We start from the raw sequence: 18705 nt of genomic DNA, 5'->3' as shown, positions 1-18705 counted from the left end.
TACCTCCCCCTTCCGCACCTTCCCCCCACTGTTCTTAGTTCCTGGAGGGGCTGTAGTCACCTTCCCCCATGGAATTACATAAACGTAATGCAGTGAGATCTCCCAAAAATATTATAGGAAATCACCATATCTCTCACAACTTCTGTCAACCATATTATCTGGTGCCTCCCAAGAATTTAAAAATAAAAATGACAGTAACACTCTCTCCTTTTCCACCTGTATGAGTGGTAGCTTGATTCGTTTATGGCATGTGCATGAGAGAGAACAACTTATTTAGGGATAGCTAAGTTGAAGACATTAGTTTTGTGTGTAGTTATGATTGTGGTGAGGCCCCCCCCACCCCCCAAATAAAAAAGTCCCCTCCATGGTCTATTGCTTTTTGGAGTAAGTTCCATTATCTAGGTCCAGCTCCTGTGGAAATTCTCTAGTACTCAGGAGCCTTGCTATAGTTCTCAACAGATTCATTGTCATAGTGGAACGTAGCATTCATAGTTGCAGGACTCGAGAGAGGTTCCCTTGAGTAGCTAGGGCTAATCTGTGGAGCTCTTTAAATATCAGGACAGAATTGAATTGGACCTTGAATTGGACTCTGTATTCAGTGGGAGCCAGTGCAGAAAGCGAGCGTTGGGGTGATGCGTTCACAGCAGTCTGTGTTGCTAAGCAGACAGATGCTGGAGATTTTTACAAGTGTTTTTTCCCTGGCATGAGGCTTAATTTGTGTATAGGAGTTCACTATTAATTTCTGTTGCACGTATTGTTTTGGCAACTGGGCTCTATGTTAAGGGCTGCTAGTACAGAGTGGCCTGGAAAGGTCTGGGCATGGTGAAGAAGTTGACTGCTGAGGTTTAAAGGACTAGAGAGGCTCATGTGATAGTCATAGAGATGACTGAAGTTCTGTGGAGATGATGGTTAACAGTCATTTAGTTAATAGAACAACCAGTTAGTTGATCATTTGGAAGTGTCAGTCTTAGACTTAGCTTTGAGTTCTTTTAGGATAGGAAGAAGTTGTGAAAAATGAATTTGAAGCTGATGAAAATACTGCCTAGGTTAAATTCTTTTCTCATTCTGTATTGGAGAGTTACATATTTTTCCAAAATGTTTCCAAAATAACTAGTTGCAAAATCTAATTACCCTTTTAGTAGGTGGTGACAGTGAATAGATTTGTCTATTTAAAAAAAAAAGAAAAAGATACTTTTTTTTACTATTATGAGAGCAGCTTTTAAACTTGGAAAACACTGTTTTATTTAATAATATGCCTGAATTTAAGTCTTAATTAGACTGTTGTATTTACAGTGGAAGCTTAAGTATACAGTCATATATACAGTAGACATATTCCATTAATGAGGGTTATTTCTATATCAAATGTTTATTTAAGTGTTTCAGTTCTCTGAGTGGCAAAAATTATAGCAGAATAGTCTAATAGACTTGCTTATATACCACATTTACTCAGTAAATCCTGCTAATCTTTATCTTTGATTTAGTGCATAGGATGCTAGTCTTCAATAGTTTTAACAGAAGTGAATCTATAAGGACTTTATAGAGAGTGCTCCTTTTCATTATGTGTATGTGCTTTTTGGACTGGGTTCACTGTACTAATAATTAGTCATTTCATATTTGGACTTCCAAGGGATGTTGTTGCACTACAGGAAAGTAGACAGGCAATCCTGTGAAGCTGATATGAAGTTAATTAGTGAAATACTAACAATATTTAACTTTTTTTTTTTGCTTTTCCTGTCTGCACTTAAAATCTTTTGGGTAGGGTGGATGGGTTAATTGCCAATTAGACAATTAAGTAATAACATTGCTTTGGCTCCTCTTATTTCAGATGTACAGGTACCGAGTACCTATTCTTGTCAGTACAATTTTTTGTGGTGGGAGAGACAGAGAGTTATCTTGCTTGACTGCCTCTTGAAAATAGCTTCTTGAAAATGGCTGGATACTATGCATTCCTTCTGAATACTCACTCTCAGACAAATTTTTTCTGGTATGAAAATGGCTCAAGAACATAATAAACTGTCAATGCTATGGGGTGTTAAATGATTACCAGAAGCCACTTCCTGTCTGAAGTAATTGTATCCTAGGTAACATAACTCTGGAAACCAAAGGCTGAGATGTGTTAACTCAGTATACGGTTATTACAGAGTGTTCCCTTCCTATACTGAAATGTCTAATTGTCTCAGATATATTTAACTAGGCTAAACTTATTTTTCCACTGGAAGCAAAGTTGAAACAGTATTGGAGCAGCATAAACAGCTGGATAAAATGAGAAGCTGAGACAGCTATTTTTCATGGGCACATGGTTGGTGAGTTAAAGGGAAGCACAAATTAGAATGTAGTGATTTGCTTGAGGTGTGCTTTCTGAATGCTACCAGAGAGTTGTCATTAATTCTCCAGCATCATATGCTCTGGCTGACTCCATTCTATACCAGTATAATTTGCATGAAGCGCATATGTGAGTACTCAAACTGAAGATGCATAGAGCTGTTGAGCTCTGCAGTTACCGAAATAGCCATTGCATGTCTAATTTTAACCATTGCTCAGAAAACCCCATTCAGTGAGGTTGAATGGGATAGGAGAGCCAATGATTCTTTCCCTGGAACAGCTTGAGAGAAGGCAAGCCTAGTGGCCCAAGGCATGCTAATTGTCTTGCGTAAAGGAGAGTGAAGAGCAGAGGCTAGAGGAGCTGGGAGGTGCAGAAGGCCTCACGTGCACCTAGGAAGATGGTTGTCTCAGTAGCAGAGAAGCCCCTACAAAGAGATTTGGAGAGGGTAGAAATGTTACAGTGGGGTTAGGGAAACAAAGTAAATCAGTATCTCTGTCCCCTGGCAAGTAAGTTTGGAAGTTTTTTCAAGCCCCACTTGTAATGTGTATTTGCTCGAGTCCTCTTGTTAGGTAGAAATAATGGAACAAATTCTGCTCTAACACATCCAAACTCCTGTAGCACTTTTTTAGGACTCTCCCCTGTTTAGCTTATTAACGCAGTGGCAGAAGTCTGTTCTGGTGTTCAGGAGACCATTCTTCAATTTCCTTTCCTGGTCTCTTGTTTTCTGGGTTGGCAAGATATGGGAATGTTGCAGTCTATTGCCTTTATAACTGAAGTGTGATGCAGCTAGATGATAAAGGAATGGCGATGATAGAATCCAAAGGAAGTGGCACCCATTCTCCTTGCCCCAAAAGCGCACTGACAGTGGAGTTGGTTCATTTTTATTTATAGGCTTCTCTATAGCACTTATCACTATAATATCAGAGTCTGAAAAAGATCGATCAATTTATTTTAATGATGTTCCTGGATGTAGGGAACTGTAATCTCCATTTTACAGGTGGGACGCTGAGCCCTAGAGAGGAGTGGTGACTTGTCCCATGTCACACAGGAAGAGCTAGGATTAGAACCCAGACCTCTTCAGTCCCATTCCAATGCTTTGTCCCAAAACAATTTTTTTCTTTTGTGTGAATCCTGCCACGTGAGTTAATGAAAGCATTGTCACGGACTCACAGATTGTGCCCACTCTTGGCCCCATGCGGTCCGTGGGGGGTTCCCCTTTTAGTGAGACAACCCTTCTCGGGGGTCCACTCTCTCTCGGGGTCAGGCCCCTCCACCTCCTGGATCCGCACCTCTCTGAGCCTTAGCATGTCTGTCTCTGCCGTGGGCCCCCTCAGGGAGTCCACTCGCTCTGGACCCCTGGGGCCTCCACCCCTGAAGGGGTTGATGCAACCCTGTTCTCTAGACCAGAGTGACTCTCAGCCATCTTCCATCCCCCTTAGCAACTGATCCACCAGGCGCTGGAAGGTGGCAGGTGCCCCCTTGAGGCCGAAAGGCAGGACCAGGAACTCGAGCCCTATTGGTGTGGTGAAGGCGGACTTCGCCCTGGCCTCCGGGTCCAAAAGCACTTGCCAGTAGCCTTTGGTAAGATCCATGGTAGTGAGGTACCGGGCACCCCCCAACTTGTCTAAAATTTCATCATTCTGGGCATGGGGTAGGCATTGGACACGGTAATGGCATTGAGCTTCCGATAGTCCACACAGAACCGGATCGACCCGTCCTTCTTGGGGACCAGCACCACTGGTGAGGCCCAGGGACTGGCGGACGGCTGGATCACCCCTAAAGCCAGCATGTCCCTGACCTCTCTCTCCAGGTCCTGGGCTGTTTTCCCAGTGACCCTGAATGGGGAACACCTGATGGGAGGGTTGGTTCCCATCTCCACCCGGTGGACAGCCAGGTTAGTGAGCCCAGGCCGGCTGGAGAACAGCTGTCGGTATGAATGCAGCCCGGCTCTGATCTCTGCCTGCTGGGCAAGGGTTAGCTGGTCTGAGAGGGGAATTGATTCTAGCGAGGGGTTAGCCCCAGCCTCAGGGAGGAGTCCCACCAGGGGGTCCTCTCCTTTCTCCTCCCACTGCCCACACACAGCCAGCACCAACTTCTCCCTGTCCCAGTATGGCTTCATCATGTTGATGTGATACACCTGGTGGCTGTGAGCCCGGTTGGACAGTTCCACCACATAGTTCACCTCGTTTACCTGTCTGATGACCGTGAAGGGGCCGTCCCAGGCCGCTTGCAGCTTGTTCTTCCTCACGGGGATGAGGAGCATCACCTGATCCCCAGTAGCATATGAGCGGGCACGGGCTGAGCGGTCGTACCAGACCTTCTGCTTCCTCTGGGCCCTTGCTAGGTTCCCCCTAGCGAAGCCCATGAGCTCCACGAGCTTTTCCCGGAAAGTCAGTACATACTCTACCACTGATTCCCCACTGGGAGAGGCCTTTCCCTCCCACTCGGCCCTCATCAAGTCCAGGGGACCACTCACCCTCCTTCCGTACAGCAACTTGAACGGGGAGAACCCTGTGGATTCCTGGGGCACTTCCCTGTATGCGAACAGCAGGTGGGGTAAATACTTGTCCCAGTCCTGCGGGTGCTGGTCTATAAAGGTTTTCAGCATCCTCTTTAGGGTCCCATTGAACCTCTCCACTAGCCCGTTGGACTGAGGGTGGTAGGCTGAGGCCCAGGTGTGTCGGACCCCACACTTCTCCCACAAGCACTGGAGCAGGGTCGACATGAAGTTAGACCCCTGGTCTGTAAAGACCTCCTTGGGGAACCCCACTCCGCTGAAGATGGTCAGTAGCGTGTCTGCCTTGATAGAGGGCAAGGCCACCGCCTCGGGGTAGCGCGTAGCAAAATCTACCACCACCAAGATGTATTTCTTCCCTGACCGGGTCTCCCTGCTGAGAGGCCCCACTCTGTCCACGGCCACCTTCTGGAAAGGCTCCTCTGTGATAGGCAAAGGTCTCAGCGGGGCTTTACACTTACCGTGGGCCTTTCCCACCCTCTGGCAGGAGTGACAGGTCCTGCAATACTGTCGGATAGCGTCAAAGACCCCGGGCCAGTAAAAGTTCTGCAGCAGCCTCTGCCTGGTGCGCCGGATGCCCTGATGCCCCGAAAGGGGGATATCGTGGGCCAAGAACAACAGTTTGCGGCGGTACCTCTGGGGAACCACCAGCTGCCTCCTGACTTTCCAAGATTCAGTTCGCCCTGAACCAGTCCATTCCTGGTACAGGAATCCCCTCTCCCACAGGAATTGCTCCCGGCAGTCCTCCCCCTGGGATCCTGCACTGTCGTGGCTAGCCAGGACCCTCAGTTTCTCCAGGGAGGGATCCACCTCCAGCTCCATTTGGAATTCAGCTGCTGGGTCTGAGGCTACCGCCCTGGCTGGTGGTGCCTCAGTTTCCCCACCCTGGGACGGGGCTCCGGTCCAGCCCTGTCGAGCCCTACCCTTGGCGCTTCAGCCCCCCTCTCGGGAGGTCCCTCGCCGGCTCTGGCTCCGGGTAAGGACCAGGGCGCTATGAGTGTACTCCGGCCAGTTCTCCAAGTCATTACCCATTAGCACCTCGGTAGGCAGATGGTCGTGCACCCCAACCTCTTTGGGTCCCTCCTTAGCCCCCCATTTCAGGTGTATCCTCGCTACAGGCACCTTGACGGGGGGCCCAAACACTCCCCTCAGCATCAGGTAGGCATCAGGCACTAGCTGGTCTGGGTCCACCACCTTGGACCGCGCCAGCGTCACCTCTGCACCCGTGTCCCAGAACCCCTGGACACGTCTTCCCCCCACCTCAATGGGGATGATGTGGCGATTGTTCCCCGGGGCCTGTCCCACGCTCACCCGGCGGATTGGGTACGGGTGCTCTTGACCTGGGGCCCCGCCTTCCCCTGCTGGTCTAGCCTGGCGGTCCCCTCCCCCTGGCACAGCCCTCTTGACTGCAGCCCCTGGGCCCGGCGGTGCCCCCTCTCAGTGGGCTTCCACCCAGTTAACACCCCACGGGTTCTGCTTGGTTGCCATTTCCTTCATCTTCAGGCACTGTGCCACCTTGTGCCCCTTTTGGCCACAGTAATTACACCTCATGTCCCTCAAGTCCCACGAGGGGGGTCGCCCTGCCCCGGCAGTCCCGGGCACCCCTGAGTTGGGCTTCCTGGAGTCCCACCTTTGAGAGGGCTCAGGGTGACTCCCCTTATGAGTCCCTGATGTGGGTCTCCCCCCTACCCCCGATCTACTGTCCACTAACTCATCTGCCAGCGCCCCTGCACGGCGCAGATCCTTGGGCTTCCGGTCCACTAGCCACATCTTAAGGTCCGGAGGGCAGATGTCATACAGCTGCTCCAACCCCACCAGGTTATACACATCCTCTGCGGTAGTGGCCCTTCCCCACTTACCCCGCGGCAGGCCCTCTTGACCCGCCTCTCGTCCACCTCCAACTCGTGCTTCCGCTGTTCTACACGGTCCGCTCGTTCTCTCTCTCTGTCCACCAGCCTCCGATCCTCCAGCTCCAGCTCCTTTGCTTTCAGCTGCAGCTCCAATCTCCGCAGCTCCTCTAGGGAGGGACCTGACTGGAGTCTCCCTGTACTGACTGGGGAGTCAGGTCTGACCCACTCCTGGTCACTACACAGACTGCCCCCACGGCTACTCCCCCAGCTCTCTGGGCACCCCGGGAGCCCCCCGGGGTCTGGAGCCTGCGCCTCAGGCTGGTCATTCTCTACAAGCTGAGCAATCAGCCGCTCCTTAGTGAGCCTTCCCACGCTCAGCCCCCTCTCCCTGCAGAGACGTTCCAGGTTGTTCTTACGGAGCTGGTTCTAGGCCATTTCCAGGCTGGTTCCGTTCAATACCCTCGTTCTATCGCTGGCAGCCATTCACTGCAAAGCGCCTGCGCCCGCAGCCAACGTCTACAGGGTACATCCACGACCAATCCCACTTCTGACACCAGGTTGTCACGGACTCACAGATCGTGCCCATTCTTGGCTCCATGCGGTCCATGGGGGGTGCCCCTTTTAGTGAGACAGCCATTCTCGGGGGTCCACTCTCTCTCGGGGTCAGGCCCCTCCACCTCCTGGATCCGCACCTCTCTGAGCCTTAGCACGTCTGTCTCTGCCGTGGGCCCCCTCAGGGAGTCCACTCACTCTGGACCCCCGGGGCCTCCACCCCTGAAGGGGTTGATGCAACCCTGTTCTGTAGACCGGAGTGACTCTCAGCCAGCATAAAACAGAAGGGTTTATTGAGAGTTGAACACAGCACAGGAAACTCTCTGAGCCTCAGGCCTGGCCTCCCTCAGCACAGCACATCCCAGTCTCTCTGCAACCAGGTGGGCTCTGCCTGCTTCCCCTCTCCAGCCCCGAGCCCCCCTGCTCGCAGCTGGGCATCTGAGATCCCTGGCCCCAGGCCCCGCCTCTGTCCATTGTCTTCTCTCCAGGTAAACAGGGTCGTAAACCGGGGCCTCCGCTCCTGCTTCTCTCCTCTGGCTGGAACCGGCTGGTTAGGTCACTGGGTCCTCACTCTGCAGCCCATTGTCCTCCCACTGGCCAGAACCGGCTGTGTCTCCTCTGGGTCACCAGGTCACCGGTCGCTGGGGTATCCATCCTCCCGGCCATCGGCTGGGTCCCCACGTCCTCTCTCTGGTCCTCTGCAAAACACACTCCCTCTCCCCTCACCTCGTGAACTAGTAACACCCAGGGAAACTGAGTCCCACCCCCTCCGCATGCAAACCATTGAAACTCCACAGAAAACAAGAAAACCCCCCACTTCGTCACAAGCATCTTAGATTGTTTTAAAGTTAGTCTGATTCATCCATTGCCGTCTTTTTAGAACCAATCTTTGCTGCAGAAATGACGTTTTCTTACCAGTGTGGAGAGAAAACACGGTGCTATGGCTGCATTAGTGAATGGTGTTTTAGCTTATATCATAAACAAACTATTCAAGATCTAGAAAAAAATGGTTATCTAATGCTGTAGCTTCTGACCATGCTGTAAGAGAAAATATAAGAAACCCCTAACCATGGCTAAGTGCTTAGTTAGTATGGTTCCTTTTTGTAGTATAGATGAGCCTTGGGAAAATTCTTATTTAGTCTCATGAACGGGTTAAAGAAATAAGCACTTTGATTGGACAGTGAATTTTTACTCATGGCTGTTTAGTAACTGGGTTAATACATCTGCCACAGGGGTCAAAGAACTCATCTGCTCTGTGATATTTCTCTTCTTTCCACATGACCCAAAACCCAATTTCATTCTTGACTTCTTGAAATTAGAGACCTGGAGTTAAACTATGCAGAATTTTTGATTGCTGCATTTTGAATGACTTTATTATTTTGAAAACTGAAGAATCGGAATATATATTGACCATGCATGGTCAATATATTATTCCAAGCTAACAGAAGATCTGAGATAACCTTAACTACAACTGATATAACCAGCACCGATTGTCATCTTATTGGGCAAATAATCTGTAGCAGTGATACCATTATATTGTGTGGTATATTAGTCATTTAGGGACCTCCTGAGCTGGTGTAAATTGTCATAGCTCCTTTGACTTCAGTTGAACTACAATTTTCACAAGTAGAGCATCTGTTTCATTGTGACTACTTATGTACTGGGCCCCTCACTCCTTCTGTACCAAGGAATTAAGATAATCTGAAGATACTTTAATATTTAGGCTAAACATGTATTTAAATTATTTTAATTTGTGTAGAAAGAGTGTGGCATGGTTTAAAAAAAAAATTGTTGCCTTTTTGCTTTTTTTCATGTAGTTTTAGGCATAAATGTTGCTTCTAGACTTCAGAACAGTGACAGTCCAGAGGTATGGGACTAACTTTCTAGTGCTATCTGATCATAACATTTGTTTGTCTCAGAAAAGTGTGTTTTTATTTGGCATATGTTGGAAATCACATGAAATGAAATCATAGCTTTCCCTGTGCTTTAAAAAAAAAAAAAAAGAGAGAGAGCCTTATTAGCTCTGATGCACCAAAAAAATAACTTTTAATTAATTGGTAATCAACTTTGTAACCGTAGAAGATTTCGAATTAACAATGTGAATTCTTAAGAACATGGAAAGAGAAAAGTCCATTGTCTTAAAATGGTAACAGTTGACAAGTATGCCATTTCAGTGCATTGTGAATACAGACTCTCGTTTCATTTGTTCCTAGCAATACAGGCTGCTTATTGGAAAGAATTGGTATTTAACAAGTTGCACTAAGGCATTTACAGCTTTTTTTATTCACTAGGAATGTGTGTTACTTAATGAGTTACTTTGGTATTGCCTCCTGTTTTAGTAGTTCTAATAAGGGATTTGAATAAGGAGGTGACATATTACTTCTACACCAATGGGACAAATTTTGGACTTTTTTTGTTTTGTTATGGAGGATATAAATCAGATTTTTCTTATGGGAGAAATCCATGTGTAACTGATTTAAAAGAAAGAAAGAAACAAAAAAAACACAGCACTGCAGAGGCTGCCTTGCACAGACTTTTTTCTTTCTCTTGAGCAGTTGTAAGTGCTGCTTTATAATAGACTAACCTAGAAATTGTTACCTATAACTTGTCATTGCTCATATTTCTGACTGTACTAATGATGCTCATTGTTTTCGCTTCAGACTTCTACATGCATGCACCTTTTGAATTTCCTTCATGGAAAATCTGCCCAACTCTAGACTTAGATTAATTTCTTGTTTTGCAGAACACTTCCTGTTCATTAATATCTGTCTAGCTCATGGCTTTCATTTTTTTTTTGTTTCCTTTTTCTCATGGGGTCATGAAAGATTTGGGTCTGTGCTGTTTGTTTCCTGAGCTCTTGACATGGTGTGTGCTAAATTTTACTTTAGATTATTTCATACATGCTGAAACTTGCAGACTTGAATGTTTTTACTTTTATTTACTTAACATAAACATTTTTATGATAGGTATACTATAAAAGATTATGACCAATTCCTGTTATGATTCAGAAGTTGCTGTGTTCTTCAGACTTAAGTAAAATAATTGCTGTTTAATTATAACGTCACAGTAGTGACCCTGAAGTTAAGATTAAGAGGTGGTGTGTTTTGACATTCCTCCTTAGCTGTTAACTTCCTTTGTTAGTCCAAAGGTGAATTTGTTTATGCTGTAATCAATTAGGCAATCACTAGAAGCCCAGCTCTGTAATTTCTAGAGTGGTTGCTGAAGTTGGAACATGTTTGACTAACTCTGATGCAAAGTCTTAGTAGCAATTGTATCCCAATTAAAGAGAACAGTGTACACAGAGAAAAAAAAATCATTTTAGCCAAAGACAAGTGTAGCAGAGTTATCTTCTCTCCTATATCTGCATAGTGAACATGTGTGAAAGTGTCCTTTTGGCAAGCTGTGGAAATCTAAAAGCTTGTGCCAACTAACAGTGAAATGTGCCACCTCCATTAATATCCTACAGTAAAAATTTTGATTTTGAGTATAACAGGCTGTACATAGTAGCTGGTACAATGTTAACCAGGAATACCGGATAGTTTACATATCACTTATTATACCCTTTCACCTTAAATGTATGAAGAGTTGAAGTGCTATATTTCTCTTGTACGATGAGTGCACACAAAGCTGGCTGCAGAGAATTAAAGACGTGTCCGATAGCTCCCATATAATGATAGCACAAGATATAAAATTGATTTATGAGTCAAAATCATTGTTCTAGTAGTTAAAGACGTTTTAAAGAGATGTGTTAGCATAAAGTTAACACTTTCTGAAATGTACAAGTAATGAACAAAGAAGAATCTAATAAGATGTAATTGGAAACACCTGATCAGGGTGCTGCCTTTGCTTTTCAAGCAGCTTTACATTATAAGCATAGTATTCAAAGACAGAAATTTTTAAATAACCTACAGTGGTATCATAGGAAAAGTGGAAAAATAAGGAAATTAAAAGTTGAGGCTGCCATTCTGTCCTTAATTCACCTGGGTATGGCTAGGTCATAGAGATCAATGAGAGATATGTATTTGACGCAATACTACAGCGTGATCTCTGGGTTCATTCTTGACTTTGCTTTTGTTTGCGCCACCCTTTCACTGTTTTGTAAATGTTCTCATTTGTTGTTGAAGCTGCATCGGTTTGTGGGGAGTCTTGGTTTATTTTTAGGAAATGGTATTGAAGGAGATGTATCAGAATATAAAAGCTCTTTTTGACTGAGAAACTTGTAATTATTATTCATATTTAACCTACATTCAAAGGGGAAAGTTCCTTGAAACATAAACATCTTGCATGGCATCTGTTCCTCATTCTGAAGTTATAACCTTTATAGGCATATTCAGCATTTTGTAAATCTCTAAAATTTTCTCCATGTTTACTGAAAATGTATTTCCTTCCATATTCATGTTACAGATAAAGACTTGAGTCCTCTGAGTCTTCTCCTGTAATGTTTAGTGACCTTATATCTTCACCTATATTAGTCTCTCAGTTCTGCTGCATGTTACAACATACATTAAAAGAATCATGAGGCCATGTCTTGGTGCACAGGGAATTCAGCATTAAGGTTGAGATTGAACTTTTATTATATTTCTCCCCTTTTCAGCTAATTGTGGCTTTCTGAGCCTCTTTGTGAATTCCACACTTGACTTCGGCCTGGAAATTCATTTTTTGCAAGATTCCGTAAAATCTGTATAGTTACCTGACTTCTACATGTGAGAAATTCCCCATCTATTATCAGAAATTTTGCAAACAAAACTCAGTGATGACTGTACCAGTTTTCTTCAAACATGACTTGCTTTGTAGATCTTAATGAGATTATTTGGGGAAAGGAGTACAGGGATAAGGTAGGTATTTGCAAGTCCCTTATCTGAGTACCTGGTCTAAGGAACAAGGTACACCTTTACCCCGATATAACGCTGTCCTCAGGAGCCAAAAAACTTACTGCGTTATAGGTGAAACCACGTTATATCGAACTTGCTTTGATCCGCCAGAGTGTGCAGCCCTCCTCCCCTCTCCCCCCCCACCCCCCCTGGAGCGCTGCTTTACCGCATTATATCCGAATTAATGTTATATCGGGTCGCTTTATATCGGGGTAGAGGTGTAATTGGATATTGTAAAATCTCAGAGAGATGGTTGTGTCTCCATGGAGGCCACATGTAGGTGCAACAGCAGTACATAAAAATTTATGTTCTAGAGGAATAAGCGGAAGGTGGGTTGGTCAGAACTTGTGAGTTTTATTCCCACCTTTGCCAGTAATGGCCCTTCATATTCTGTACATACTTAGCGCACACACACTTCCTTTTGCTTCTTTTGAGCCTGGGTGGAAGTGAAGTATACAGGATATACATGAAAAGATTGCAAGTGATTTGAGGAGAGGGAATGTTTGACAATAGCATTTTCTGCAGGGAAGCTGACTTCAAAAAGAAAATGCAAAATAGCAATGTGGACCATTTAGACTCTGCTGGAAGGGGATGAATTGGTCTGGTTGGTAGTCGTTACTTTCCCTGGAAATACAGATTAAATATAGCTAGAGCTGTCTCAGCTTTTCATCCTCAATTTAGATGCATTGAGTTCTATGAAGTTCAGGCAAGACCTTAACTGAAATTCTGTCAGCTATGTGTAGGTATCAGGGCCGATGATGCATTCTCTAAGAGTAGGGAGTTGTCCTGCTGTACATTTCCTCTTTCTGCTGTTGTGCAGTGTCCTGTTTTCTGGCTGGCTGCTGGCCTTTGCCACAGAGGCTGGCACACTTCATTGCTTCTGAATGTGTAAAATTTATGTAGTGCTTCAGTATGAAAGATGCAATATAAATGCAAAAGAATACTACAGTATACTCAATTAATACATGCTAAATCAGAATGGCTGCATTTTAAGGACATATCAGCACGCTTTTTGAGTAGGAGAGACTGGCAAGAGGCCATTACAAAAGCATTTTCTGTCTTACTCCCCATTCCATTCCAAATCTAGTTCAATGTTCTAGTCCAGATGATTAAAACCTTTACTCAGGCCCCTGTCTGTTAACATTTTCCATCTGCAACCTACCAAAATTCCTGCATTAGTAAGGAACACTAACATGGTTGGTATCACAAATTCCAGGAGTCAGAGGCAGAACATTCATGGTAGAGAACTCCAGTTGTGATCAACACAAGCCCAATCACTATTAGAGCACAACGTGAGACAGAATTTCTTTCAGATCTTCCCATCCAGGGGAGGGCTAAAGAACCATCGTATAGACCTCATCTGTGCTAGAGAAATAATCAAAAAGCCCCACTGATATTTAATGCCGTTTCAGCTAAACCAGAGTTATCATTATTGGGAGCCCAAGTATAAGCAACTCCCCTGACTACTTTCTACAGATTCTGCTGCAGTGTTGAAAATGGGGTTGGCAGCTAGTTTGCTTGTCAAGAATGTCTCTCACTACGCTGCTAACATCAGTTCATCTGAACTAAAGTTAACACCAATGTGATATCTTGTATTAATTTATCTAGTGTAGAAAGGGCCATGAAGAAAGTGAGAAAAAAGGGAAGGAAAACATGAAGGCGGGAGTGTCATAAGTAAGGAATAACTAACCAACCATGTCTTTATGGAACATTTTATTTCAATTTGTAGTTTACACCTAGTTACTATGATTAGGCACTTTATGACTACCAAGATAGAAGATTCCTGGGAAACTGATTTGTTGGGGATGAGGAGTGGTTTGTTACTAATGGCTGCTGGAGGTGCCTTCCGGAACAGAAAGAGATGGCTCCTGCCTGCCCCAATGGTACCAAGTTACTTAATTAGCACAATTAAGGCAGAATTAGCATAAATTTTATTATGGGGATGGATTTAGCTATTGCCAACTAAAGTGGTGAAACAGGAGTTAAATTCTAAGTGCTGGGCTTTTAAAAAAAAAAAAAAAAAAAATCTAAATATCTAAAGTGATAAAAATTAAGGGATACATTTCCTGCCAAGCAATGGTCAAGGGTGTTTGGATGCTTGGGAGACATTAAATTAGATAGTTCATGATTATGGAATTTGCAAGCTTCATTGGTAATCCTTTTTCCTTCAAAAATGCAAGGAATATACCATGCAAAAAACCCTCTTGAATGCAATGTCAAAGCAGTGAAGTCAAGTAATCATATCATGAAAGACAGAGTTAAATATGAAAGGTCAACCTTAAATTTGCTCCTCTGGGCTTGTACATTTAACATTGTCCCACATTATAGTTTCATAGTGACAAATTTCAATTAGGCTTTCTTATATAAGTATATAGTATCCACATTTTTCAGGCTTGGTTTTTTTTTCTCTCCTCTACAAAGCAGGCAATGTTGGGGGGGAAAAAAAGGCCAAATACTTTTTACAAGTAAAAAGCAACAGAGGGTCCTGTGGCACCTTTAAGACTAACAGAAGTATTGGGAGCATAAGCTTCCGTGGGTAAGAAGTTCACACCTCAACTGCTAGCAGAGCACCTCACCCTCCCTGATTGAACTAACCTCGTTATCTCCATACTGATTTATACCTGCCTCTGGAGATTTCCATTACTTGCATCTGAAGAAGTGAGGTTCTTACCCACGAAAGCTTATGCTCCCAATACTTCTGTTAGTCTTAAAGGTGCCACAGGACCCTCTGTTGCTTTTTACAGATTCAGACTAACACGGCTACCCCTCTGATACTTTTTACAAGTAAATGTTTGAAGTCTGCAAGTTAAATCTCTCAATCAGGGTTTGCCTTCTCTGCAGTGTTAGCCTCTAGCCCAACTCATATCTACACAAATAAATCTCTAGCTTGAGTAAAGTGTTACTTTAAGCTTGAACCCATCAGGGTGTGTGAGTTGAAGCTTGAATGCTGCTGATGCTTGAACTAGTGATGCAGTGGGGGGATCCAGCTACAGCTCAAGTTAACACATTTATTAGCTGTTAATCTACTCACTCTGTGGGCTTGTCTGCACATACCGGTGTTTCACGTGTGGCGATTGATGCATCGGCGATTAAATCGACCGCCGATCACTCTCCTGTCGACTCCTATACTCCACCTGAACAAGAAGCGCAAGGGGAGTTGATAGGAGAGCGTCTCCCATCGACATTGCGTAGTGTGGACCCCGCGGTAAGTAGATCTAAGTTTGTTGACTTCAGCTACGTTATTTAGATTGATCTACCTCCGTGGTGTAGACAAAGCCTGTGTTGCTAAATCACTGTGAAGTGTTTCCACAGTGTGACTACTCTCACTTGAGTTACCTTCCAAATACTACATTTGAGATAGGCTATGTCTACACAGCAACTGAGTGGATGCTTCCCAGCACATATAGGCAGACGTGCTATCTGTGCTTGAGCTAGCATGCAAAAAATAGCAGTGTAGCCTCAGTGCCATAGGCTCCACTAGAATTGCTAGCCCAAACTGCTGCCTGCCTATACTGCCGCAGCCAGACTATTTTTTTAGAGCACTAGCTCAAGCAGAGCTATCATGTGTCTGTCTAGCCACTCTGAGAAGCCCCCTCCTAGCTGCTCTGTAGACAAATCCCGAATGTAATAACTTGAGCTAACTTGCAGTACAGACCAGACCTCAGACTTTTTTTTAGAGCATTCGCTGTCTCAATCTTTAGCTTGTATTCAAGTTTAAAAATTCATAACTTTAGACTACTGAACTCATTTTCCCTCAAACATGAATACTACACATGGAAACATGCTGTGTGTACTATAACTTACTGTAAGGTTGTAGTTCCCCGATATGATTGGTGCGCTACACATGTTTAATAGAAATTAGAATTTCTTACTATAGTCAGTGCTTGTGGTGCCACCTATAGTTAAGCTTGCCTCAGCACTTCCCATTATATTATCCTGTTTTCAGTTCTTATAACTTGGCCAAATTTAAATTGTTAAAGTTGAAATCTGCAAGTCCAGGTGTCTCCTTAAGGCTGAACTCTTTTTACGGAAGGCTTCAGCAGCTGTTTCCAAGAACAAGATTAGGGAAAAATACATTTTTGCACATTTTTACAACCATGTCTTTGAGAAACATTATAACCTCAATGGCTTGGAGCTGGGACTTGAAATTTGGGGCGGCCTTTGTTTCAGAGAGAGATCTTTTTACCTTCTTATGAAAGGGCAGCTGCCTCCTCATCACCCCTTTATGGTTCGATGTGGGTCTGTAGGCCCCTGCATCGATTTCCCCTTCACATGATGTTTGCAGGAATAATCTACCGGGGTTTATGTCCAATAACAAACCCCTTTCTTGAGGGCTGGTTTATTAAAACAAACCCAAAGTAAAGCCTCTTCCTACTCACCTCCAGTCTCTAGCTGGGCACAGCTCCTCTTACTCGAGGTCTCTCAGGTTCCAAGCCTCTCTACTTAGTACAGTTATCAGCCCTTCCCAAGTTTTGTGGAATCAGTCTGTCCCCTTGAGGTCGGGAGGTTGCAGAGACCCACTTCTTAGGCCTGTGTCTGCTAGACTGTCTGGTCACTCCTCCAGCAGTTTCCCCAGCTCCTTTCTTCTTGAGCCTTTTCAGCAGCTCTCCTCTTACTTCACCTTGGGTGCATCCATTTCCCTTATAAGGTCAAGGTTCCTTCCCTGCCCAATTGCGTGGCACTGGAACCCTTGCCCCCTCTTAAAGGGCTCAGTCACCCGTGACACTTCCCTATGAAAAAACAGCCAGTTTGGGCAATTTATAAGACTTTGAAAAATATCAATTCGCATATGGTCAGTAGAAACTTGTTATAGATTAGCAGCTAAATCCTCCAAAATTCTGTCTGCACTGGGCATGCTCTATCCCCTCACAACTCTTGCATGGACTGGACTGGGCATACACCTTCCCCACAGTGACTGGACGTGCTCCAACCCAGTGCTGAGCAGGACTTTCCATGCAGTTGCTGCTGCTGGCTTTTGGAAGTCTCTGTGGCACCGGAACTGAGCAGGGTTTGGATGGTGTGCAGACATGGGGCCATACATTGAATAATAAGGATAAAACAAGATATTGAATAACTTATTGTTCAGTGAACAACGAATGTGCCGAGTTTCTAATGTGCCAGGGGATGGTCACCCTCAAGCTCCGTCCCCACTCCACTTCTTCCCCCAAGGCCCCACCCCTGCCCTGCCTCTTTCTGCCCCGCCCCGCATCTTTCCACCCTCTTCAGCCCCCTCCCCTGAGCGAGCCCAGCTCTTGCTCCTCTTTCCCCACCCCCAGCGCCTCCTGCAGGTTGTGGAACAGCTGATTGCGGTGGAGGGGGAGGAGGTGCTAATCAGGGGGCTGCTAGCACCCACCATTTTTTTTTTCTGTGGGTGTTCCAGCCCTGGAGCACCCATGGAGTCAGCACCTATGGTGAACACCATCTCTGCTGTGGTCTGAATGAAAGACTGCATTATAATGCATACCCACAATGGGGCCAAAATAAGGCAGCATGGGTGACCTTAATGCTGACGTTTCTTAACTTTTGAGTGCTAAAAAATTCCACCACCTTTTAAACATGGGTGTGTGTGTGTGTGTGTGTGTGTGTGTGTAATCTTACATAAACTGATTAATTCACAATGGAAGGACAAGGTGGGTGAGGTAATATTATTGGACCAACTTCTGTTGGTGAGAGAGACAAGTTTTCGAGCTTTCACAGAGCTCTTCTTCAGTAGACTGCTTTTAAAGCATGAGTACAAGCCTAAAGTTAAGTTTGAGCTTTCATCATTAACTATATATTTCCTGATGTGTGCTTCATTTCTTAACGTTACCACTGTATTAATGTTACCGGTTTCAGTTTGGAATTTCTATTGCCATTCACTCCACTTTTTAACATAGCATACAATAATTTGAACTGGTCATTTGGAACCTTTCACCATTGGCATTCTCACTGTTCAATACACTATTCCCAAATTTTACTCACTTTATAGAACAGTTACATCGTTCTGTTAAGAAGCTCGTATACAATTTATACAAAATATCCAAAGGGTTGATTGAGGGTCTAATTAACAACGTCTAATTCTCCTCCTCCCTATACAAGGTGAAGTGTTACGGTGCTGTGGACGACACTGATGAAAAGCAATATAAAGAAAAACTAAAATATAGGGCTAGATCGGTTTTCTTTAACACTAAATAATCTACTGGCCTACTTGGATGAACATATACATACGTGGGTTACAGTATTGCTTTTACTCGGTGCAAAGATTCAGCTCAACAGATTCTTCAGCGGAATTATAAACCTTTGAAAATTGCTGTATAATGGAAATGTTGACAGACTATTAGCTACAGTGGTACAAATGCATTGCTCAAACATACATATAGTTGTCTCAGGTTGCTGAATACATTAAACAATACATCCATTACATATGCAGTAAGGAGGCTTATGTATAGTCTTTGTTGCATGTCATGCCATTCATTAATTATTAAAGTATTTCTCAGACACATGACCTCTGACATGCTGGATGGGTATCAGTCAGTGAGCTAAGATGTTTAGGCTGTAGCGATGCTGAGATCCTGCTGTATAATTGCCGTTCTGGAAAAGGCCCAGGAAGCATTT

General features: G+C 44.6%; 1 protein-coding gene across 2 annotated transcripts in view; it reads left to right on the top strand.

Annotated features, from left to right (window-relative positions):
* Window positions 1–18705, top strand: part of ZFAND3 (zinc finger AN1-type containing 3) — a 251596-nt gene that overhangs the window by 36771 nt on the left and 196120 nt on the right. The window lies entirely within an intron of this gene.

The sequence above is a fragment of the Malaclemys terrapin genome, chromosome 3 (assembly GCF_027887155.1).
Source record: "Malaclemys terrapin pileata isolate rMalTer1 chromosome 3, rMalTer1.hap1, whole genome shotgun sequence".
Taxonomy (NCBI): Eukaryota; Metazoa; Chordata; order Testudines; family Emydidae; genus Malaclemys; species Malaclemys terrapin.
This window is presented reverse-complemented; position numbering and strand designations above follow the sequence as displayed.